Raw genomic sequence first — 26,937 nt, forward strand, 5'->3', positions numbered from 1 at the left:
CAGCTACATGACTGACGATCGTTCCATAATTTGGTCACAGCTAAAAAGGTCACTTTTGAACGAGTGTTTGGTGCTGGATGTCAAAAAAAAAAAAAAAACAAGACTGTTGTTTTTAAGTGCATGCCTAACACTAGGTAATAGATTGCATTGTCTTTAAAGATCTGAATGCAATTGCTCCTCATAATTATGGAAAAAATTTAATTTTTCACGCATAATGCAATAGTCAAAATGTGGTAGCAAAAATTGATTTACTAGAAGATAAGTTTTAGTGCAACAATTTAATATGAGAGTAATCTGCTGAAGAACAAACCATCAAGCAAATGACAACTTAACAGTGGAGAGAATTAAGATATTTCCTCAGGATAGAAATGGCTTCAAAATCCTTGAAATGCTCACATTATGCCATTTTTGGTTCAGTGTTTCTAAAAAGCGAATCTGCAGACAAGAATGATGGCTTAGAATTATAAATTGCTGTAGGTCTGAAAAAAAAATCAACACTGGTAAAAGAAACCACGTGATCAAAATCAAAGGATTTCTGTAAAGCGATGGAAATCTAAACTATGACATCAAACTCATTCATCCGGACTTTTGTGAGGTCAGATCGTAGGCGAGAAAATATCTGATAATTTTCTGCCCGGAAAATCAGATTTTTTACCAGCGGAAACTCGACATGTACAAGATAAGAATCCTCATCGCTAATTTATAAAGAAATGCAGATCAGATAAAAGGATTAATACCATTTGGGCTACATTTCCACGCTCATGGAGGCCAAGTAAACGATTATGAGTATCATGAGAACAAGAGCCGGACTAGACAGTTTAGCCCAGGGGTTCCCAAACTGTGGGTCATGACCCCCAAAGGGGTCATGGAGGGTCTAACAACTGTATGCACTACATTCAGCTTGCCGGAACTGGGCTAAACTTTTCAGTCAGTCTCGGGGCTGGCTCGAGTGCTTGCGCAGACCGGTAGTGCATTGTAGGTGCCACGGCTGCCAGATTTATCATAACTACGCCAAGTTATTTGATTTTAGAAGGCTTATAAATGTGGGGGTCATGACAGGTATGGTACTGCTGTAAGGGGTCACGTACTAAAAAAGTTTGGGAAACACTGCTTTAGCCCTAACAAATAGAAGAGGCAAGGTGAGTTTCACATTACTCTAATTACTGTTAAATGATAAATACCTACAAGATACCCCTTTCATCTGGCGCGTGAATGACAGCCATCTCTTTCAAGCAAGGGAGTCACTGTTACGTCTATGACGATGTGCAGATTTGAGAAATCCCACCGTTTATGTTACCGAGTTTACCTGAAAATATTAATTTCATGAAAGAATTGTACTGATTTCTGGACCAGTAAATAAAGCCAAAAGCTCTTAAGATATGGCAATAAGCAGGAGAAGCAGATATCAGTAAATTTCAATGGCAAGTGTAACGAAACTAGATAAAATATAAATGAAAATTACTATGAACCATCACAACTATAATTCGTTTCTGTTAAAAATTCATGTACAGGCTCTGGAAACAAGCAAAGGCTTTGTTTTTTGCCAGCTTGAGCAGTTATCATCACTTCCTCATCTTGTATTGAACTGGAATAAAAACCCGCAAATTCGTATCACCACCTTTTGTATAATGCGAGTGAGTTATGAATTACAGCAGTTTGCTGTTTCCCAAGCCGAAGCTATTATTGGTTCATTGTTTATGTCCGCACTGCTACAACGGTAGTTTTGCACATGGGGTAACTGTCATTGCTGCAGTAACAACTGATGTTACTACCGCAGCCCAGTTGGAAAAGACAAACTGCTGTTTATCACAGATACGGCAGTAAGCGAACAGGAAGTCATGCAATTTCTGTGTAGTCCAGTTCAGTATAACCAAGTGAAGGGTAAAATATTAAAAATTTCGTATAAGCGAATACAGAAGGACATAAAAAAGTTCGTAGAAGTGAATTTACAGAAGGACATTTTAGTATATAAACATATTGCAGGTTACAAAGGTGGGAAAATGTCATATTCATTATATTTGTGTGTGTGTATGCCTATGATGGGAATGTGACTGGGGTTATTATTTATATTTACAATGCCTATAGTTACTAAGGGGGTGGATAATTATGTACATTATATTTACATAATGCAATTCCATTGTGAAACTACATTATTACATTAGTTTTACATTGTTTCTTGTTCTTATAGGTCTAATAAATTTATTGATTTCTTCTGAAGTATTTGGTTGGGGATTGTTATGGAGTGACCTTGACCTTGCGTTCTTCCCCTCAGGCTGTTGGTGGGGAGGCCTTGCTCTAACTCCTTCCATCTGGACGTTTAGTGTCGGCTTGGTTGTTATATTATATACAGCCATTGTTATTGTTAGATACTGACATGTGTTGCTTTTGCATTTTATTCTGGTGTTGTCTGTCAGTTCTTGCAATGCTGGTTTCTTGTTGTGTTTGTCTGACTTTTTCATATTTTCTCACTTCTACATTCAGTTTTTTTTTTTTTTCAAAATTCTGGATAAGTAAAACCGATTTGGGTGTGGTCATAATCCACATTGCTATTCATCTCGGTAGAACTAAGTTATACACGGCGGTTATTTAGCGAGAAATGGCAGTTTCTTATAGTATTTTGGATGCTTATTCACAATTTAACGTTAATTTTTGGCGGTCGGCTGTAATTAACTTACAATTTACCTTTGAACTCTACCCTACGGTAAGGGGGACCCCGATGGGAATCCGGGGTTTCCATACGCGATCTTCACGAGACACAGCACCGGTACGTCTGCTTCGAACGGTTCATATCCCGTCTGGCAAGTGCAATAGCTTGTTAATGTATTGGTAACTCCCCCACCCTCCCGGGCCAGTACTAAACACGGCGAAGGGACATTCCATTTGGCCGACAACAAACAAATGCACCGCCAGTGTCAGAAGCCCTAAAAGTGTTGAAAAAAACCAGTCTCCAAGGTACTGCACTTGCCGGACGGGATATGAACCGTTCGCAACAGACGTAGTCGTGCTCTGTCTTGTGAAGATCGCGTAAGGAAACCCCTTGTTGGATGAACTTTTCAGGGGACCATTACGGGTTAATTACAGCCGACCGCGCTAAATACCCGCGGTGTATCTATTACTTACAAATTACCTTCATCTCCTTGGGCATAGATCCACCAGCTGTTGGCTTTCACCTCCCCAGGGCATAAACCTCATTGGTATTTCTTCCTCGGCTTTTGTCGAGTATGTTCATTCAGAAGGCTGTAGTGGAATGCAATAGTAAAATATTAAAGAATTTATGGTGATTACGAAATCCATAGCTGTATATACATATGCAAATGTAATAATAACATGCGCTTTCGCATGTTTCCAAACATACTACTTCATATATACAATGAAATATTAAAATAGTCAAGATTAATTAAGCAGAAGCGAAATTTCAATCTTTAAATGAACATTCAGTAGTTATAAGGTAATTCAGAGGTTGATTTGCTATGGATAGTTGCCTAACAAGTATAAATTTTGTGACTATCGATTCCATATCCGGTTAATATAGTTTATATCGTCGTGATTATTTTGTTCAGTAGTTAGCGGAAGTCCTACTCGGTCAGCATCGGCGACCTAAGCGTGACTTTTTTCTTTGACTTTTTTACTTGTACCTTTTTTTTTTACCTGGATTCGTCAACAACTCTTATCATATTTCTACGGACTCGCCATAACCCATAAGAAAGGCATTCTCTGACTCCCAGTTTTGAGAAATCAAGTCTCATTCATTTTTACTCTATCAGAAACTTAGCAGGTTTACTGACACATTTCCTAGGTAGTTTATAAAACACACACAGGACTATATTCAGAAAATCTATAAATTAAATATTACAGTGAACGACACAACGCTCATAAGCCAGGACCCGAAATAGTTATTCACAAAGGTTCCTGTAAACGACATCCTGAATTTCTTAAAGGAAAAAATCAACTCCTTACGGAGACCTATTTCCTCTGGGCAGTGAAAAAAAGTTAAATTAATCACGCTCCGTGTAACCAATAACATGCCCTCTTTTAACTGAAAGGTTTACAAAGATTTTAATGTAGGATAGGCAGCCTGCTATTCCTCTTTAAGCCAATGTCTGCATGTACATTAATGACTCAGTCCCAGAGTGGTTTTGGTGCGACGCGTTGATGACATTTTCACGTTCTGGAATAATAGTTGAGAAGATTTAGGTATCTATTTGCAGCAAAATGAATTAACTTCAAGCATTACGTTCAAAACTGAATGAGGAAAGGACAGGAACTAGCCTTAGATATAGCAATAAGGAATCATTCAAGTACAGTTTCAACGTCTAAAGAAGACCAGCGTTCTCTATTTCTTGCATTCATTTCCTAAATATCATGACATTGCAATATCAATGAAGACTGAGGTATCAGTGCAATTTTTTTTCTTGGAGGACCAGGAACCTGTTCTGACGGTTACATAGACAAAGGAGTCGATTTCATCTGTAAACAACTCAACCAGCTGCCTCACTATGACGGCGGAAAAGCCATCAAACAAGCCAATAAGACAGATCTCTCTTCAAGCCAATGGGCATAACAAAATAAGGGATATACCAGCAAAATAAAACTCCCGTGCATAGAGGCATTAAGAACATGTCTATAGGGACATCGAACCTGACTACCCTTCTGCTTTCATATCGAAGAATCGTAGAGAATGCTCTTATTAATATCCATCAAAATAAAAGAGAATTATGCCTATACAGCAGAGTTGATATCAACTTACACTATATATATATATATATATATATATATATATATATATATATATATATATATATATATATATATATATATATACATATATATATATATACAGTATATATATATATATATATATATATATATACACAGTATATGTATGATCATATTCTTAAGAGTTCCACCTAATGTAGTGAACTGGATATTTTATGATATTTGTGGCCTAATGTTTGTGAATGTAAGAAAAACCCTCGGTTAAGGGAAATTCGACAAATTCATAATTAGCCACGCGTTACAAATTTACCAATCAGCTATCATGGTGAAGATGGGTTGATATCGATTCTAAGTACAAAACCTGAGTTCGACAGGCATGTACAGCAGAGTCGATGTCAAGTTATACCTCTCATGAGGACTGGTGACGAAACATTTATTCATCATAATTCCTCTTGGATGTAAGTTGTTATTCCCGAGGCGTAGTGAACTGGATATTAAAGTATATTGGTGGCTTAATATCTATCTATATATCTATCTGTCTGTCTATCTGTATATATATACATATATATATATATATATGTAATCCACATGATCATATTTTTCAGAGCTCACCTACTCCACCACACACACACACACACATTACACACATACACACACACACACATCACACACACATATATATATATATATATATATATATATATATATATATATATATATATATATATATATATGTGTGTGTGTGTGTGTGTGTGTGTGTGTGTGTATAATCCTGATGATAATAGTTTTCATAGCTCCACCTAATACTATCGAAACAGGATTCGAATATCAGGCGATGATCGAACAATACGATCTGGTTTAAGTCATTTCATTGACCACTGTTCGAATTAGCCGCTAATTATATCACTTATGACAGATATAAATTATTTATTTAATGCCACTTTGTCTTTCTACTTTCTCAATTTCCCCAAAATTTTGGGATATATTAAATATATTAAATATATCCCCTTGAAACCATTTGGCAAATCGCTGAAGGTGGCCTTTTACCGTAGCAGATTACGAACCTGCGCACCTTTATTATTAGTAATAATAAATTTAATTATAAAAATTACCTTGCATTCATCGGTGCAAGTTGATAAGCTCACCGTTGAATCACCTTAACAAAAGTATTCTATACTATTTTTGTCTATGACCATGTCATTGTACGCCATGTTGCATTAGCTAATAATATAATGACAATAATATCCTTTGTTTCAGCTCCGGGCCATATACGATGAACGATAAGATGAACACAATACAGTATACTATATTAAGTACACTAGTAAAAAGTAATATTCATGAAATCATATGCCCAAGCACTGCTGAAAACAACAGCAAAACTATAATAATAATAATAATAATAATAATAATAATAATAATAATAATAATAATAATAATAATAATTTTTTTTTCAGATGAGCTACTGATACATAATTGGGGTAGTTCGCTAAAAAGGAAGTGCATGGCAACTCAATAATAATAATAATAATAATAATAATAATAATAATAATAATAATAATAATAATAATAATAATTTCTGTCGATTTTCTGATCATCGCCTTAAACTTCTTCGGTGGCGAAAGGGCGATAAAGTAACGTCCCACAAACAGGCAGTTGCAGCGGTCGTTGGCTGTTATCCTCAAGAACAGCTCGTTCCAGTGTTGTTGAGTCTCCAGCTTGGTAAGACAGGTTTCGTTGACACTAACTCGACTCTCTCAAGTTTCTCGTTCATTTGTGTTTGGGATCTCGGACCTGCTGTACTTGAAGATCGTTGGTTTCATTTTGTTTGGTGTCGTGTACAGTTCTCCATATGGATGATACCCCTCTCTGACGGGCCTTTTGTGCGTTTTCAAAGTAAGGTTATGTTTAATAATTGTTTCAGTGTTTTCTCGTCAGTATCGTAGCTCTTGCAGAATAGGAGAGCAGTTCTTTTTTTAAAATTTGCTTTCTTGTATGTTCTTCACTTCTGGCGGTATTTTGTTGTAGTGTCTTGGTGCGCAGTGTACAAATGCTCTCTAGCCTGACTTACAATTTGTTCTAGGTTCAAATCGCCTGTTTGCTTCACTTGCATGTCTCCTGTTTAAAATATTCATTTGAGGTCTAAGAGAAGCTTGAGCAGTTTCTCAGATATATCGTATTGTGAATAGACTTTGCGAGATTTTAGGCGTGAAGGCGTGCTTCAAGGTTTGTTGGATAGGCGAGTGGCTACTATTGTCAGTTTTGCGGTTTATATTTCTTAAATATTTAGGTTGTGGTACGTGAGCTATGACCTACAGATGTTGTATGAAAGTTTTCCTTTTGCGGGGTTTGTCTTCTAATATTGGTATTTTAGTTTTTGTTGTAAATTCCTACAACTGTTCAAAATGTTTGTTGGGTATTGTACATTGCCTTTCAACATGGTATTTAAGACTTAGTTTCAAGCGTATTACTAATCTGAACTAGATTGCTTTGAGTGGCAATTCTACGCACTTTGGTTTTATACTAGCAAACTTATGCAGTGCTAGAAAATTTTCATTTTAACTTTATACTGCAATAGAGCAAGTCTTACGATGCAATACGTTTTAAGTTTCTTGATCAGAGACGCTTAACTCGTCTACCATAGCCTTCCTAATATGGGGTATTTTAAGTTGATTTCAACTTAACTATTGTAGGCTTGTCTTACGATGCAATAGGTTTTAGGTTTCTTGATCAGAGAGGCTTAACTCGTCTAACATAGCCTTCCTAATATGGGGTAATTTAAGTTTATTTCAACTTAACTATTGTAGGCTTAAGTGGCAATAAACTAGTAATAACGCTTATCAGTATTTATAAAGCCTTGCTTGCTGCTCCTTGTCTTAGTATTTTAAAACTTATCAAATGGCCCAGCTGATTGCAACAAATAGTCAGCCTTTGATTCTTTTCAATCAGTATTTATAAAGCCTTGCTTGCTGCTCCTTGTCTTAGTATTTTAAAACTTATCAAATGGCCCAGCTGATTGCAACAAACAGTCAGCCTTTGATTATTTTCACTTGGCAGAACATTTTGGTTTTAATATATATATTTTCTTATTTCAGGTCAGGGTGTCATTAAATAAGCGTGCCACAATGTTATTGAATTGTCTTGGATGTACCGATACCTTACGACTAAACAGGATCAATGGGTGAGTAAATTTTTTTTATTTTAAGTGACTTTAGCAAACCCGCAAACCATTTTTTTGCTTAGTTTTTTTTAAGAGCAATTTTTAGTTTAGGCTTTGTTTTAATGCATTTGGTTTATTTTTTTATTCAAAACCTTAGTTTTGAGAATTTTGAAAATGTTATTTTTTAAATTGCAAAGGTTAAAATTTAACTCTTCCAGCTTTGAACTTTTCAAGAAATTTTACGATTTGTTTCAGCTTCAGATCATTTTGTTTTAAAGTACTTAATTTTTTTTATATTAGTTTAGTTATATTTTAGCATCAAAAGTTTAATGTGTGTGGAGGTTTTTAATGTGTGTGGAGGTTTTTAATGTGTGTGGAGGTTTTTAATGTGTGTGGAGGTTTTTAATGTGTGTGGAGGTTTTTAATGTGTGTGGAGGTTTTTAATGTGTGTGGAGGGTAATTTTTTCTAAGTGGATTTAAACTAGTTTATTTATTTAAACTTTTGCCTTATGTGGTTTGATCTTGTAATTTCAGTTTTTTTTTTTTTTAGAATTGTAAAGTTTAGAAGTCTCTATTTTGGAATTTTGAAGTTTTTGAACACTGACAATTTTTAAAGCTCTTGAGTAATTATTTCAGCTGCAAAAGTAAGTTTTGCGTCTAAAGTAAGTTTTGCGTCTAAAGCTAATTTTTGAAAGCTTGCACAGTAAATCTAGTATTTTTTTTTTAAGTTAGTGGATTTAAACTAATCTTTTGCCTTATGTGGTTTGATCTTGTAATTTCAGCTTTTTTTTTTTTTAGAATTGCAATTTTTAGAATTGCAAAGTTTAGAAGTCTCTATTTTGTTGTTTTGAAGTTTTTGAACAATGCAATTTTTAAAGCTCTTGAGTAATTATTTCAGCTTGCGTGTAAAAGTAAGTTTTGCGTGTAAAAGTAAGTTTTGCGTGTAAAAGTAAGTTTTGCGTGTAAAAGTAAGTTTTGCGTGTAAAAGTAAGTTTTGCGTCTAAAGTAAATCTAGTTTTTTTTTTTTTAAGTTAGTGGATTTAAACTTTTTTAAACTTTTGCCTTATGTGGTTTGACTTTGTAATTTCAGCTATTTTGTTTAAAACTGTAAAGTTTAGTTGAAGTCTCTATTTTGGAATTTGACAAGTTTTAAAAGCTCTTGAGCAATTATTTCAGCTGCTAAAGTTTAAAGTTTTGCCTCTAAATTAAGTTATTTATTGGCCACTTCCCAAGTCCACCTTTGCCTGGCAGGTGGCATCGCCACCTCGGCAAAGGTGGACTTGCATGTTGTGCATGGTGACTTTCACCATGCACAACAGGAAGTTCAAAAACAAGCATGGTGACTTTGTCACCATGCACAACAGGAATTTCAAACCAACCAACTTCCGTTAGTAGAACTGCTAGGTTGATAGTTTTCATGTAGCTAGGACCTAATGGGAAGTTAGATGTGGAACTTGAAATATAGGATATGCTAGAATAGGGTGAAGAACTTGCAAATTTTATATATATGGAGGGGTTAGGATAAAGGTAATAAATGCTAAAGTCTATCTCTTAAGGATGCTAGGAATAGATTGGGGTAAACACGATAGTCAGACCTAGGGAGACATTTGACAGTGCAAGTTAATAGCAGAGGGTATTACAGTACTTGAGCCCTTTGTTTGGTCATGAGATGCTAGTTTCAATGTGTTATTGGAGCTGAGAATAGGGTAGGGTGTAACTGACATACTTTTATAACTTAGAATTCAATTTCCATAGGAACTAGACGGGTTGATCTTAACGATTTTCTAAGAGGCCTAGGTCTAGGTATGTTAAAGAATTTTTTTGACACTGACGTCGTGGACTTGTCAGGTATTTGAGTAGGCTGGTTAATAGTGGAAATTGTAATTCAAATTTTTGCAGTCTAAGGTTCTGTCAATGCACTCAACACCCCCACCCTCTCCCCCTTCTTACTCTTCAAGCAAAGCTTTCATGTTAAAGTTCAGATTGCGTTGCTTATTTTCATTGACCCCTACCTTCATCCACCTTTCCTCCAGCGTCGAAGCTTGCTTCAGAAACCAGTTTAATCTGAATTCCCTAACTTAATTTTTCGCCCTGTTGGGTTGTGCACTTAATTTCCTTAAGACTGTACACTAAAGGACGAAAGTTGCCAGATAGTAGTGTATGCATTGCATGGCACCTTTCATAGTTATGTGGCGCTTAAGGTAGATGCGGTTGTTTCAGTGTAAGATTGGTGCCCTATTAAATATATCTTAAAGGATAGCACTCTCTAACCTGTTCTCTTTTTGAGAGAGTGAAGGAACAATGGTAGTAATATATGGGATTGTTAATGGGAAAGTTTACTCATACGTTATAGTATTAACTATAATAATAACCTTAGTATAGCTGCTGGGACTAACTGAACAAGCTATTTTCACAATAAGAGGATAGGTTATGTCATGGAAACTTTTAGTAAATTCAAAAGTCAAACTACTTTTCTTATGCACAGGCTCTTGATGTAGCTGCAGCAGACCATAACATCGACACTAATACTAATGGAAAGAAACGCTTTTCGTTAAGGCTGAATATCCTGTGAGGATTCGAAGCGCTCTGAATTCGGTTACCCAGACAACAAGAACTCAACTTGTAGACGCTGTGCATATCCTATGAGGATTAGAAGTGCTCTAAATTTGTTTTTAATATATATATTTTCTTATTTCAGGTCAGGGTGTGTCATTAAATAAGCGTGCCACAATGTTATTGAATTGTCTTGGATGTACCGATACCTTATGACTAAACAGGATCAATGGGTGAGAAAAATTTTTTTTTTTTTTTTTAAGTGACTTTAGCAAACCCCCAAACCATTTTTTAGCTTTTTTTTTTTTAAGAGCAATTTTTAGTTTAGGCTTTGTTTTAATGCATTTGGATTATTTTTTCAGATTCAAAACCTTAGTTTTGATTATTTTGATAATTTTTTTTAAATTGCAAAGGTTAAAATTTAACTCTTCCAGATTTGAACTTTTCAAGAAATTTTAGGATTTGTTTCAGCTTCAGATAATTTTTTTTAAAGTATTTAATTTTTCTTATTAGTTTAGTTATATTTTAGCATCAAAAGTTTAATGCGTGTGGAGGTTTTTAATGCGTGTGGAGGTTTTTAATGCGTGTGGAGGTTTTTAATGCGTGTGGAGGTTTTTAATGCGTGTGGAGGTTTTTAATGCGTGTGGAGGTTTTTAATGCGTATGGAAGGTAATTTTTTCTAAGGTAGTGGATTTAAACTAGTTTAAACTTTTGCCTTATGTGGTTTGATCTTGTAATTTCAGTTTTTTTTTTTTTTTTTAAGTTTAGAAGTTTCTATTTTGGAATTTTGAAGTTTTTGAACACTGACAATTTTTAAAGCTCTTGAGTATTATTTCAATTATTTCAGCTGCAAAAGTTTGTTTTGCGTCTAAAGGTAATTTTTGAAAGCTTGTAGAGTAAATGTAGTATTTTTTTTTTAAGTTAGTGGATTTAAACTTTCTTTGCCTTATGTGGTTTGACTTTGTAATTTCAGCTATTTTGTTTAAAACTGTAAAGTTTAGTTGAAGTCTCTATTTTGGAATTTGATAAGTTTTAAAAGCTCTTGAGTAATTATTTCAGCTGCAAAAGTAGGTTTTGCGTCTACTTTAGGTTTTGCGTCTACTTTAGGTTTTGCGTCTACTTTAGGTTTTGCGTCTACTTTAGGTTTTGTCTACTTTAGGTAATTTTTGGAGTTTGCAATGTAAATCTAGTACTTTTTTTTTTAAGTTAGTGATTTAAACTTTTTAACTTTTGCCTTATGTGGTTTGACCTTGTAATTTCAGCTATTTTGTTTAAAACTGTAAAGTTTAGTTGAAGTCTCTATTTTGGAATTTGATAAGTTTTAAAAGCTCTTGAGCAATTATTTCAACTGCTAAAGTTTAAAGTTTTGCCTCTAGAAGTTTTCTCCTAAATTAAGTTATTTTTTGGCCACTTCCCAAGTCCACATTTGCCTGGCAGGAGGCATCGCCACCCGGGCAAAGGTGGACTTGCATGTTGTGCATGGTGACTTTCACCATGCACAACAGGAAGTTCAAAAACAAGCATGGTGACTTTGTCACCATGCACAACAGGAATTTCAAACCAACCAACTTCCTTAGTAGAACTGCAAGGTTGATAGTTTTCATGTAGCTAGGACTTAATGGGAAGTTAGATATGGAACTTGAAATATAGGATATGCTACAATAGGGTGAAGAACGTGCAAATTTTATATAGATGGAGGGGTTAGGATAAAGGTAATAAATGCTAAAGTCTATCTCTTAAGGATGCTGGGAATAGATTGGGGTAAAAAATGCGATAGATAACCTAGGGAGACATTTGACAGTGCAAATTATAAATAGCAGAGGGTATTACAGTACTTGAGCCCTTTGTTTGGTCATGAGATGCAAGTTTGAATGTTATTGGAGCTGAGAATAGGGTAGGGTAACTCTTGACATACTTTTATAACTTAGAATTCAATTTCCAAAGGAACTAGACGGGTGGATCTTAACGATTTTCTAAGAGGCCTAGGTCTAGGTATGTTAAAGAATTTTTTTGACACTGACGTTGTGGACTTGTCAGGTATTTTAGTAGGCTGGTTAATAGTGGAAATTGTAATTCAAATTTTTGAAGTCTAGGGTTGTTCTGTCAATGCACTGAACACCCCCACCCTCTCCCCTTCTTACTCTTCAAGCAAAGCTTTCATGTTAAAGTTCAGATTGCATTGCATATTTTCATTGACCCCTGCCTTCATCCACCTTTCCTCCAGCGTCGAAGCTTGCTTCAGAAACTCCTTTAATCTGAATTCCCTAACTTAATTTTTCGCCCTACTGGGTTGTGCAGCTTCAATTTCCTTAATACTGTACACTAAATGACGAAAGTTGCCAGATAGTAGTGTATGCATTGCATGGCACCTTTCATAGTTATGTAGCGCTTAAGTTAGATGCGGTTGTTTCAGTGTAAGATTGGTGCCCTATTAAATATATCTTAAAGGATAGCACTCTTTAACCTGTTCTCTTTTTGAGAGTTTGAAGGAACACAATGGTAGTAATATATGGGATTGTTAATGTTAAGTGATGGCAGTTTGAAGTAACAATACTAAAACATGGTACTGTTAATGGGAAAGTTTACTCATACGTTATAGTATTATTAACTATAATAATAACCTTAGGATAGCTGCTGGGACTAACTGAACAAGCTATTTTCACTATAAGATGATAGGTTATGTCATGGAAACTTTTAGTAAATTCTAAAGTCAAACTACTTTTCTTATGCACAGGCTCTTGGTGTAGCTGCAGCAGACCATAACATCGACACTAATACTAATGGAAAGCAACGCTCTTCGTTAAGGCTGAATATCCTGTGAGGATTCGAAGCGCTCTGAATTCGGTTACCCAGACAACAAGAACTCAATTTGTAGACGCTGTGCATATCCAATGAGGATTAGAAGTGCTCTAAATTTGGTTTTAATATATATATTTTCTTATTTCAGGTCAGGGTGTGTCATTAAATAAACGTGCCACAATGTTATTGAATTGTCTTGGATGTACCGATACCTTATGACTAAACAGGATCAATGGGTGAGTAAATTTTTTTTTTAAGTGACTTTAGCAAACCCCCAAACCATTTTTTAGCTATTTTTTTTTTAAGAGCAATTTTTAGTTTAGGCTTTGTTTTAATGCATTTGGTTTATTTTTTCAGATTCAAAACCTTAGTTTTGATTATTTTGAAAATTTTATTTTTTAAATTGCAAAGGTTAAAATTTAACTCTTCCAGATTTGAACTTTTCAAGAAATTTTAGGATTTGTTTCAGCTTCAGATCATTTTGTTTTAAAGTATTTAATTTTTATTTTTTATTAGTTTAGTTATATTTTAGCATCAAAAGTTTAATGGGTGTGGAGGTTTTTAATGTTTGTGGAGGTTTTTAATGTGTGTGGAGGGTAATTTTTTCTAAGGTAGTGGATTTAAACTAGTTTATTTGAACTTTTGTCTTGTGGTTTGATCTTGTAATTTCAGTTTTTTTTTTATAGAATTGTAAAGTTTAGAAGTCTCTATTTTGGAATTTTGAAGTTTTTGAACACTGACAATTTTTAAAGCTCTTGAGTATTATTTCAATTATTTCAGCTGCAAAAGTTTAAGTTTTGCGTCTAAAGGTAATTTTTGAAAGCTTGTAGAGTAAATGTAGTATTTTTTTTTTTAAGTTAGTGGATTTAAACTTATTTAATCTTTGCGTTATGTGGTTTGACCTTGTAATTTTAGCTATTTTGTTTTTTTTAAACTGTTAAGTTTAGTTAAGTCTCTTGTTATTTTCAAGTTTTTGAACTGACAATTTTTAAAGCTCTTGACTAATTATTTCAGCTGCAAAATTAGGTTTTGCGTCTACTTTGGGTTTTGCGTCTACTTTGGGTTTTGCGTCTGAAGTAGGTAATTTTTGAGAGTTTGCAAAGTAAATCTAGTATTTTTTTTTAAGTTAGTGATTTAAACTTTTTTAAGCTTTTGCCTTATGTGGTTTGACCTTGTAATTTCAGCTATTTTGTTTAAAACTGTAAAGTTTAGTTGAAGTCTCTATTTTGGAATTTGACAAGTTTTAAAAGCTCTTGAGCAATTATTTCAACTGCTAAAGTTTAAAGTTTTGCCCCTAAATGAAGTTATTTTTTGGCCACTTCCCAAGTCCACCTTTGCCTGGCAGGAGGCATCGCCACCCGGGCAAAGGTGGACTTGCATGCTGTGCATGGTGACTTTCACCATGCACAACAGGAAGTTCAAAAACAAGCATGGTGACTTTGTCACCATGCACAACAGGAATTTCAAACCAACCAACTTCCTTAGTAGAACTGCAAGGTTGATAGTTTTCATGTAGCTAGGACTTAATGGGAAGTTAGATGTGGAACTTGAAATATAGGATATGCTAGAATAGGGTGAAGAATGTGCAAATTTTATATAGATGGAGGGGTTAGGATAAAGGTAATAAATGCTAAAGTCTCTCTTAAGGATGCTGGGAATAGATTGGGGTAAAAAACGCGATAGTCAGACCTAGGGAGACATTTGACAGTGCAAATTATAAATAGCAGAGGGTATTACAGTACTTGAGCCCTTTTTTTTGGTCATGAGATGCAAGTTTGAATGTGTTATTGGAGCTGAGAATAGGGTAGGGTAACTCTGACATACTTTTATAACTTAGAATTCAATTTCCATAGGAACTAGACGGGTGGATCTTAACGATTTTCTAAAAGGCCTAGGTCTAGGTATGTTAAAGAATTTTTTTGACACTGATGTCGTGGACTTGTCAGGTATTTTAATAGGCTGGTTAATAGTGGAAATTGTAATTCAAATTTTGCAGTCTAAGGTTGTTCTGTCAATGCACTCAACACCCCCACCCTCCCCCTTCTTACTCTTCAAGCAAAGCTTTCATGTTAAAGTTCAGATTGCATTGCATATTTTCATTGACCCCTACCTTCATCCACCTTTCCTCCAGCGTCGAAGCTTGCTTCAGAAACCCCTTTAATCTGAATTCCCTAACTTAATTTTTCGCCCTGTTGGGTTGTGCAGCTTCAGTTTCCTTAATACTGTACACTAAAGGACAAAAGTTGCCAGATAGTAGTGTATGCATTGCATGGCACCTTTCATAGCTATATAGCGCTTAAGTTAGATGTGGTTGTTTCAGTGTAAGATTGGTGCCCTATTAAATATATCTTAAAGGATAGCACTCTCTACCCTGTTCTCTTTTTGAGAGAGTGAAGGAACACAATGGTAGTAATATATGGGATTGTTAATGTTAAGTGATGGCAGTTTGAAGTAACAATACTAAAACATGGGACTGTTAATGGGAAAGTTTACTCATACGTTATAGTATTATTAACTATAATAATAACCTTAGGATAGCTGCTGGGACTAACTGAACAAGCTATTTTCACGATAAGATGATAGGTTATGTCATGGAAACTTTTAGTAAATTCTAAAGTCAAACTACTTTTCTTATGCACAGGCTCTTGGTGTAGCTGCAGCAGACCATAACATCGACACTAATACTAATGGAAAGCAACGCTCTTCGTTAAGGCTGAATATCCTTTGAGGATTCGAAGCGCTCTGAATTCGGTTACCCAGACAACAAGAACTCAATTTGTAGACGCTGTGCATATCCAATGAGGATTAGAAGTGCTCTAAATTTGGTTTTAATATATATATTTTCTTATTTCAGGTCAGGGTTTGTCATTAAATAAGCGTGCCACAATGTTATTGAATTGTCTTGGATGTACCGATACCTTATGACTAAACAGGATCAATGGGTGAGTAAATTTTTTTTTTAAGTGACTTTAGCAAACCCCCAAACCATTTTTTAGCTTTTTTTTTTTTTAAGAGCAATTTTTAGTTTAGGCTTTGTTTTAATGCATTTGGTTTATTTTTTCAGATTCAAAACCTTAGTTTTGATTATTTTGAAAATTTTATTTTTTAAATTGCAAAGGTTAAAATTTAACTCTTCCAGATTTGAACTTTTCAAGAAATTTTAGGATTTGTTTCAGCTTCAGATAATTTTGTTTTAAAGCATTTAATTTTTATTTTTTATTAGTTTAGTTATATTTTAGCATCAAAAGTTTAATGTGTGTGGAGGTTTTTAATGTGTGTGGAGGTTTTTAATGTGTGTGGAGGTTTTTAATGTGTGTGGAGGTTTTTAATGTGTGTGGAGGTTTTTAATGTGTGTGGAGGTTTTTAATGTGTGTGGAGGGTAATTTTTTCTAAGGTAGTGGATTTAAACTAGTTTATTTAAACTTTTGTCTTGTGGTTTGATCTTGTAATTTCATTTTTTTTTTTATAGAATTGTAAAGTTTAGAAGTCTCTCTTTGGAATTTTGAAGTTTTTGAACACTGACAATTTTAAAGCTCTTGAGTATTATTTCAATTATTTCAACTGCTAAAGTTTAAGTTTTGCGTCTAAAGGTAATTTTTGAAAGCTTGTAGAGTAAATGTAGTATTTTTTTTTAAGTTGGTGGATTTAAACTTTCTTTGCCTTATGTGGTTTGACCTTGTAATTCTAGCTATTTTGTTTTTTAAACTTAAGTTTAGTTAAGTCTCTTTTGTTATTTTAAAGATTTTGAACTGACGATTTTTAAAGCTCTTGAGTAATTATTTCAGCTGCAAAAGTAGGTTTTGCGTCTACTTTAGGTTTTGCGTCTACTTTAGGTTTTGCGTCTACTTTAGGTTTTGCGTCTACTTTAGGTTTTGCGTCTACTTTAGGTTTTGTCTACTTTAGGTTTTGCGTCTACTTTAGGTTTTGCGTCTACTTTAGGTAATTTTTGTTGTTTGCAAAGTAAATCTAGTATTTTTTTTTTTAAGTTAGTGATTTAAACTTTTTTAAACTTTTGCCTTATGTGGTTTGACCTTGTAATTTCAGCTATTTTGTTTAAAACTGTAAAGTTTAGTTGAAGTCTCTATTTTAGAATTTTATAAGTTTTAAAAGCTCTTGAGCAATTATTTCAACTAATTAAAATGTTTAAAGTTTTGCCTCTAGAAGTTTTGCCCCTAAATTAAGTTTTTTTTGGATTTCCCAAGTCCACATTTGCCTGGCAGGAGGCATCGCCATCGGTGGCAAAGGTGGATTGTCTGATGGGTGCATGGTGACTTTCACCATGCACAACATGAAGTTCAAAACAAGCATGGTGACTTTGTCACCATGCACAACAGGAATTTCAAACCAACCAACTTCCTTAGTAGAACTGCAAGGTTGATAGTTTTCATGTAGCTAGAACTTAATGGGAAGTTAGATATGGAACTTGAAATATAGGATATGCTAGAATAGGGTGAAGAACGTGCAAATTTTATATAGATGGAGGGGTTAGGATAAAGGTAATAAATGCTAAAGTCTATCTCTTAAGGATGCTGGGAATAGATTGGGGTAAAAAATGCGATAGATAACCTAGGGAGACATTTGACAGTGCAAATTATAAATAGCTGAGGGTATTACAGTACTTCAGGCCTTTGTTTGGTCATGAGATGCAAGTTTGAATGTTATTGGAGCTGAGAATAGGGTAGGGTAACTCTTGACATATAAAATAGAATTTAATTTCCATAGGAACTAGACGGGTGGATCTTAACGATTTTCTAAGAGGCCTAGGTCTAGGTATGTTAAAGAATTTTTTTGACACTGACATTGTGGACTTGTCAGGTATTTTAGTAGGCTGGTTAATAGTGGAAATTGTAATTCAAATTTTTGAAGTCTAGGGTTGTTCTGTCAATGCACTCAACACCCCAACCTCCCCCTTCTTACTCTTCAAGCAAAGCTTCATGTTAAAGTTCAGATTGCATTGCATATTTTCATTGACCCTCAGACTTTCACCCACCTTTCCTCCAGCGTCGAAGCTTGCTTCAGAAACCCCTTTAATCTGAATTCCCTAACTTAATTTTTTGCCCTGTTGGGTTGTGCAGCTTCAATTTCCTTAATACTGTACACTAAATGACGAAAGTTGCCAGATAGTAGTGTATGCATTGCATGGCACCTTTCATAGTTATGTAGCGCTTAAGTTAGATACGGTTTTTTCAGTGTAAGATTGGTGCCCTATTAAATATATCTTAAAGGATAGCACTCTCTAACCTGTTCTCTTTTTGAGAGAGTGAAGGAACAATGGTAGTAATATATGGGATTGGTAATGTTAAGTGATGGCAGTTTGAAGTAACAATACTAATACATGGGACTGTTAATGGGAAAGTTTACTCATATGTTATAGTATTAACTATAATAATATTAGTATAGCTGCTGGGACTAACTGAACAAGCTATTTTCACTATAAGAGGACAGGTTATGTCATTGAAACTTAGTAAATTCAAAATCTGTTTAAAACTTTTCACTTTTCTTATGCACAGGCTCTTGGTGTAGCTGCAGCAGACCATAACATCGAACACTAATACTAATGGAAATGCAACGCTTTTTATTAAGGCTGAATATCCTGACTGAGGATTTAAAAGTTCGCTCTGAATTCGGTTACCCAGACAACAAGAACTCAACTTGTAGATGCTGTGCATATCCTATGAGGATTAGAAGTGCTCTAAATTTGGTTTTAATATATATATTTTCTTATTTCAGGTCAGGGTGTGTCATTAAATAATAATTACAATGTTATTGAATTGTCTTGGATGTACCGATACCTTATGACTAAACAGGATCAATGGGTGAGAAAATTTTTTTTAAGTGACTTTAGCAAACCCCCAAACCATTTTTTAGTTTTTTTTTTTTTTAAGAGCAATTTTTAGTTTAGGCTTTGTTTTAATGCATTTGGATTATTTTTTGACAGATTCAAAACCTTAGTTTTGATTATTTTGATAATTTTTTTAAATTGCAAAGGTTAAAATTTAACTCTTCAGATTTGAACTTTTCAAGAAATTTTAGGATTTGTTTCAGCTTCAGATAATTTTGTTTTAAAGTATTTAATTTTTTCTTATTAGTTTAGTTATATTTTAGCATCAAAAGTTTGTGTGTGTGGATAACGTTTTTAATGTGTGTGGAGGTTTTTAATGTGTGTGGAGGTTTTTAATGTGTGTGGAGGTTTTTAGACCCGTGTGGAGGTTTTTAATGTGTGGAATGTTTTTAATGTGTGTGGAGGTTTTTAATGTGTGAAAGGTAATTTTTTCTAAGGTAGTGGATTTAAACTAGTTTTAACTTTTGCCTTATGTGGTTTGACCTTTTAATTTTAGTTTTGTTTTTTTAAACTGTTAAGTTCAGTTAAGTCTCTTTTGTTATTTTCAAGTTTTTGAACTGACAATTTTTAAAGTTCTTGAGTAATTATTTCAGCTGCAAAATTAGGTTTTGCGTCTAAAGTAGGTTTTTGCGTCTAAAGTAGGTTTTGCATCTAAAGTAGGTAATTTTTGAGTTTGTAACGTAAATCTAGTTTTTAAGTTAGTGGATTTAAACTTTTTAAAACTTTTGCCTTATGTGGTTTGACCTTGTAATTTCAGCTATTTTGTTTAAAACTGTAAAGTTTAGTTGAAGTCTCTATTTTGGAATTTGACAAGTTTTAAAAGCTCTTGAGCAATTATTTCAGCTACTAAAGTTTAAAGTTTTGCCTCTAAATTAAGTTATTTTTTACGCCATTTCCCAAGTCCACCTTTGCCTGGCAGGTGGCATCGCCACTTGGGCAAAGGTGGGAACACCAGATGCTGTTGGCATGGTGACTTTCACCATGCACAACAGGAAGTTCAAAAACAAGCATGGTGACTGTCACCATGCACAACAGGAATTTCAAACCAACCAACTTCCTTAGTAGAACTGCAAGGTTGACAGTTTTCATGTAGCTAGGACTTAATGGGAAGTTAGATGTGGAACTTGAAATATAGGATATGCTACAATAGGGTGAAGAACGTGCAAATTTTATATAGATGGAGGGGTTAGGATAAAGGTAATAAATGCTAAAAGTCTCTCTTTGGAAGGATGCTGGGAAAGATTGGGGTAAAAAAGGATAGTCAGACCTAGGGAGACATTTGACAGTGCAAATTATAAATAGCAGAGGGTATTACAGTACTTGAGCCCTTTTTTTTTGGTCATGAGATGCAAGTTTGAATGTGTTATTGGAGCTGAGAATAGGATCTGTGGTAACTCTGACATACTTTTATAACTTAGAATTCAATTTCCATAGGAACTAGACGGTGTGGATCTTAACGATTTTAAAGGCCTAGGTCTAAGTATGTTAAAGAATTTTTTGACACTGATGTCGTGGACTTGTCAGGTATTTTAATAGGCTGGTTAATAGTGGAAATTATAATTAAAATTTTTGCAGTCTAAGGTTGTTCTGTCAATGCACTCGACACCCCCAACCCTCCCTCCTTCTTACTCTTCATTCTTTGAGCTTTCATGTTAAAACATTTCAGATTGCATTGCATATTTTCATTGACCCCGAAAATGTTCCACCTTTCCTCCAGCGTCGAAACTTGCTTCAGAAACCCCTTTAATCTGAATTCCCTAACTTAATTTTTCGCCCTGTTGGGTTGTGCAGCTTCAGTTTCCTTAATACTGTACAACTAAAGGACAAAAGTTGCCAGATAGTAGTGTATGCATTGCATGGCACCTTTCATAGCTATATAGCGGGATTAAGTTAGATGTGGTTGTTTCAGTGTAAGATTGGTGCCCTGTTAAATATATCTTAAAGGATTGCACTCTCTACCCTGTTCTCTTTTTGAGAGAGTGAAGGAACACAATGGTAGTAATATATGGGATTGTTAATGTTAAGTGATGGCAGTTTGAAGTAACAATACTAAAACATGGGACTGTTAATGGGAAACCCACTCATACGTTATAGTATTATTAACTATAATAATAACCTTAGGATAGCTGCTGGGACTAACTGAACAAGCTATTTTCACTATAAGATGATAGGTTATGTCATGGAAACTTTTAGTAAATTCTAAAGTCAAACTACTTTTCTTATGCACAGGCTCTGGGTGAGCTGCAGCAGACCATAACATCGACACTAACACTAATGGAAAGAAAACGCTTCAGTTAAGACAAGTGAATATCCTGTCAGGATTCGATAGCAGCTCAGAATTCGGTTACCCAGACAACAAGAACTCTAAACTTGTAGATGCTGTGCATATCCTATGAGGATTAGAAGTGCTCTAAATTTGGTTTTAATATATATATTTTCTTATTTCAGGTCAGGGTGTGTCATTAAATAAGCGTGCCACAATGTTATTGAATTGTCTTGGATGTACCGATACCTTATGACTAAACAGGATCAATGGGTGCGTAAATTTTTTTTTTTAAGTGACTTTAGCAAACCCCCAAACCATATTTTAGCTTAGTTTTTTTTAAGAGCAATTTTTAGTTTAGGCTTTGTTTTAATGCATTTGGTTTATTTTTTTTATTCAAAACCTTAGTTTTGAGAATTTTGAAAATGATGTTTTTTTAAATTGCAAAGGTTAAAATTTAACTCTTCCAGCTTTGAAGTTTTCAAGAAATTTTAGGATTTGTTTCAGCTTCAGATCATTTTGTTTTAAAGATTTAATTTTTTTATATTAGTTTAGTTATACTTTAGCATCAAAAGTTTGTGTGTGTGGAGGTTTTTAATGTGTGTGTGTGGAGGTTTTTAATGTGTGTGTGGAGGTTTTTAATGTGTGTGGAGGTTTTTAATGTGTGGAAGGTAATTTTTTCTAAGGTAGTGGATTTAAACTACGTTTATTTATTTAAACTTTTGCCTTATGTGGTTTGATCTTGTAATTGGAGGGTTTTTTTTTTTTTGCAAACTAAAGTTTAGAAGTCTCTATTTTGGAATTTTGTCAAAGTTTTTGAACACTGACAATTTTTAAAGCTCTTGAGTATTATTTAAATTTCAACTGTAAAAGTTTGTTTTTGTATCTAAAGGTAATTTTGAAAGCTTGTGAGAGTAAATGTATTTTTTTTTTAGTGGATTTAAACTTTATTTAATCTTTTGCCTTATGTGTTTGACCTTGTAAAGGTTTAGCTATTTTGTGTTTAGTTAAGTCTCATGAACAAAAAATATTTTGAAGTTTTAAAACTGACAATTTTAAAGCTCTTGAGTATTATTTCAATTATTTCAGCTGCAAACAGTAGGTTTTGAAAATCTGAATAGAAAATAGGTTTTGCGTCTAAAGTAGGTTTGGGTAAAGTAGGTTTTGCGTCTAAAGTAGGTTTTGCGTCTAAAGTAGGTTTTGCGTCTAAAGTAGGTTTTGCGTCTAAAGTAGGTAATTTTTGAGAAACTTTGTTTTATCAAATCTATATTTTTTTTTTTAAGTTAGTGGATTTAAACTTTTTTAAACTTTAGCCTTATGTGGTTTGACCTTGTAATTTCAGCTATTTTGTTTAAAACTGTAAAGTTTAGTTGAATTCTCTATTTTGGAATTTGACAAGTTTTAAAAGCTCTTGAGCAATTATTTCAACTGCTAAAGTTTAAAGTTTTGCCTCTAGAAGTTTTGCCTCTAAATTAAGTTATTTTTTGGCCACTTCCCAAGTCCACCTTTGCCTGGCAGGTGGCATCGCCACCCCAGCAAAGGTGGACTTGCATGTTGTGCATGGTGACTTTCACCATGCACAACAGGAAATTCAAAAACAAGCATGGTGACTTTGACACCATGCACAACAGGAATTTCAAACCAACCAACTTCCTTACTAGAACTGCAAGGTTGATAGTTTTCATGTAGCTAGGACTTAATGGTAAGTTGGATATGGAACTTGAAATATAGGATATGCTAGAATAGGGTGAAGAACGTGCAAATTTTATATAGATGGAGGGGTTAGGATAAAGGTAATAAATGCTAAAGTCTCTCTCTTAAGGATGCTGGGAATAGGTTGGGGTAAAAAAGTGTTAGTCAGACCTAGGGAGACATTTGACTGTGCAAGTTAATAGCTGAGGGTATTACAGTACTTGAGCCCTTTGTTTGGTCATGAGATGCAAGTTTGAATGTATTAGTGGAGCTGAGAATAGGGTAGGGTAACTGACATACTTTTATAACTTAGAATTTCATTTCCACAAGTAAATAGGAACTAGACAGGTGGATATTAACGATTTTCTAAGAGGCCTAGCTCTAGGTATGTTAAAGAATTTTTTCGACAGACATCGTGGACTTGTCAGGTATTTTAATAGGCTGGTTAACAGTGGAAATTGTGATTCAAATTTTTGCAGTCTAACGTTGTTCTGTCAATGCGCTCAACACCCCCACCCTCCCCCTTTCTTACTCTTCCAGCAAAGCTTTATTAGGAAATAGTTCAGATTGCATTGTATATTTTCATTGACCCCTACCTTCATCCACCTTTCCTCCAGCGTCGAAGCTTGCTTCAGAAACCCCTTTATTCTGAATTCCCTAACTTAATTTTTTGCTCCGTTGGGTTGTGCAGCTTCAGTTCCCTTAAGACTGTATACTAAAGGACGAAAGTTGCCAGATAGTAGTGTTTGCATTGCATGGCACCTTTCATAGTTATGTAGCACTTAAGTTAGATGCGGTTGTTTCAGTGTAAGATTGGTGCCCTATTAAATATATCTTAAAGGATAGCACTCTCTAACCTGTTCTCTTTTTGAGAGAGTGAAGGAACACAATGGTAGTAATATATGGGATTGTTAATGTCAAGTGATGGCAGTTTGAAGTAACAATACTAATACATGGGACTGTTGATGGGAAAGTTTACTCATACGATATAGTATTAATTACATTAATCTTAGGATAGCTGCTGGGACTAACTGGACAAGCTATTTTCACTTTGAAGGTAGGTTATGTCATGGAAACTTTTAGTAAATTCTAAAGTCAAACTACTTTTCTTATGCACAGGCTCTTGGTGTAGCTGCAGCAGACCATAACATCGACACTAACACTAATGGAAAGCAAAGCATTTCGTTAAGACTGAATATCCTGTGAGGATTCGAAGCGCTCTGAATTTGGTTACCCAGACAAGAACTCAACTTGTAGACGCTATGCATGTCCTGTGAAGGTTCGGTTTCCCAGACAACAAGAACTCGACTTGTAGACGCTGTGCATATCCTGTGAGGATTAGAAGTGCTCTAAATTCGGTTACCCATACAACTAGATCTCTCAACTTGTAGACGCTGTGCATACCCTGTAAGGATTCGAAGTTCTTTAAGTTTGGTTACACAGACAACTAGAACTTAGTAGATGCTCTGCTCTACCTACTATTCATTTTTTTAATCTGACTACTTTGATATGTAATAGTATTTACATGTATGAAGACCATCTTAATATATGTCTGTAAAACCTTTATCCATTTCTTTAACCGCAAAATGTCATGTAACGGGGTAGACTTTAATACTCCTTGAAAGACAAAGATTGTCCTATGAAATCAAGGGAATGGTAGTTACTGATTGGTTGGTTAACAGAAGTAAGATGGGGAAATTGATATGAGAAATGAACTGAAATAATGGTTTTTAATTCTGAAGGGATTCTAGTATATTAACCTCGAATTCTGGTGTTTACTTGCAATAGTCTATGCAGATTTAAACTTCTATTCAGCAAAGTGATATTGTATTTTGACACCTCTGACGACAGGAATAATTATTTAAGATCATTCCTTATGATCTGGAGATAGCATTCGGCAGAGAACACTAGTAAAGGTGACTCGAGCGATAATAGTTCGAAGTGAAAATTCACTTTGACATAAGATACCAAGAAAATTTTTATCTTCCGGGGTTGAATTGAGTCCAAATTGATACGTAAGGGTTATATTAGTTTGTAGAAAAGTTAAGCAGGCAGCAAATTTTCAATAGCGATAGTGGAATTTGTTCCGTGAGTTATTGCTTATGCCTATAAACACAGGCGTTAGCGTTGGATTTGTATGTATCGGATAAGTGAGGAGATAAATGCAGGATTTTTGCATAATGCATTGTTTTAATTCGTTGGTGGCCTTGTCTCTGAATGTCTTGGGGAAAAGGGGGGGGGGGATATTGCACTAAAGGATGGGGAACGATTTTCTCTCTCTCTCTCTCTCTCTCTCTCTCTCTCTCTCTCTCTCTCTCTCTCTCTCTCTCTCCGTTGGCCCAAGTCCTGTGTTCTTTGTGAGGGTATACTTCCGTTTTCTTTAACTGTGTATTTTTTGTTTGCCCTTGAGACTCGATGTTCATCTAGACCTGCTTTGTAAGCTTAGCCTGTGTTTTTTCCCCACATGGAGTTTTGATTTAATTGTGGGTTTACTTAGTACTTTCTTTTGATTTCTGTGGAGATTAGTTGTTAAAGGGAATTAAAATTATGGGGTTCTTCCTGTGTGGGAATTTTTTTGGGGAGAATTTTTTTGTTTTTTCTTTAAGGGGTTTCCTTCCACAGTATTTGGGAAATTTTGTAATTGTGTTCAGCCGAGAGTGAGATAGCGGGTTTACTTATGAGGAGGAAAGCTGCGAAAATGGTTAGAAGGGACATTGATCAGAGATTCCCTAGATCAGCAGCCTATGCTTGTGTAGGGCGCAGAGATTGTCCGCAATTTGAAGTGTTTTGTTGAAATTCGGAAGTCAAAAATCGATGGTTGGGTTGAGTTCTCGGGCTCCACTGTTCGTTGTGTTAATTGTATTGTGCAAGGACACATTAAGAGTTTTGCCGTGTTAAATATTGTGGTGGTTGTAAGAGGTATGGTCACCTTTCGTGGTCTTGTCCGTCTCTTAAACAGTATAAGGTTAGCCCTACATTTCTGAATTTTGTAGCTTAGGTAAGAAAGTTCCTCAAGGGGGTTTTTCGAGGGGATCTTAGTGATCAGCAAGCATTGTCGGAAGATCGATCAGTTGTAAAGGAAAACGTGATAGGGTTTCTTGTGATATAGGACTTCTGGAGGAACCCTTAGAGGCGAAGCCATTGGTAAAAGGGCTTGTGTATGGGGTTAATGTGAGTATTTTTATAGATACAGGCGCCTTTATTAATTTGATATTGTTAGTTGTTCCGATCGATGTTTTCTAATTGTTCTTTTGAGACCTGCTAAAGAGAGTATGTGATATTCAAGCAAATAGGTTACGGGCTTTGGGATATGTAGATGTGGATTTATCTCTTGGGGGTAGAACTTTTACAGAACCATTTTTGGTTGTACGAGGGGCTGCTTTGGGGAATACTTTGTTACTGGGTCATCTAGTGTGTCGGCAACACAGAATCCCTGTTCATACAGGGGTATGCCGTATAACTGTTGGAGTACCAGATGTTTTTGTGCCTTACGAGGGGATGGATGTGAGTGAAGTGGATGATGGTAAAGGATCAGGTGTACGAGAGTATTTGCAGGTGGATTCTGAACATGTTTCGGTGGGTATGAAGTGCTGTAAGGGGGTTTTGTCGGATGATGTGGTTCTTGGTCCTGGTAAGGTTGCTGTAGTGAAAGTTTGAGTGAAAGGAGTGCATAAATCCAGACAGGTGTGTGGGGATGAGCTTAGCGAAAAGCTGAAGGGGGTAGTGTGTACAGGTTCTATAAACAATGTATTGAGTTCAGGGGATACTTGGGTGGAATTGCTAAACTGTAACGATTCAGTTCGCAATTATCAGAAGAGTACTTATACAATCGACTTTGTTGGCTGGGTCGATGGAGATAATTCAGTTGCTATCGTTGGGGAATTATGTAGATTTTCAGTAGCAGATTTACAGGCT

General features: G+C 35.0%; 1 long non-coding RNA gene across 2 annotated transcripts; it reads left to right on the plus strand.

Moving 5' to 3' along the window:
• The first annotated feature begins 6,478 nt into the window (after window positions 1–6,478).
• Window positions 6,479–24,579, plus strand: LOC136837344 (uncharacterized). 2 transcript variants are annotated; one of them, XR_010852657.1, is made up of 8 exons: window positions 6,479–6,609; window positions 7,809–7,894; window positions 10,572–10,659; window positions 13,374–13,461; window positions 16,080–16,167; window positions 18,956–19,041; window positions 21,516–21,603; window positions 24,142–24,579. It is a non-coding gene; the product is annotated as an uncharacterized lncRNA (long non-coding RNA). The 2 variants fall into 2 exon arrangements; XR_010852658.1 differs by lacking the exon at window positions 18,956–19,041.
• Window positions 24,580–26,937: the final 2,358 nt, after the last annotated feature.

Source organism: Macrobrachium rosenbergii, chromosome 59 (genome assembly GCF_040412425.1).
Source record: "Macrobrachium rosenbergii isolate ZJJX-2024 chromosome 59, ASM4041242v1, whole genome shotgun sequence".
NCBI lineage: Eukaryota > Metazoa > Arthropoda > Malacostraca > Decapoda > Palaemonidae > Macrobrachium > Macrobrachium rosenbergii.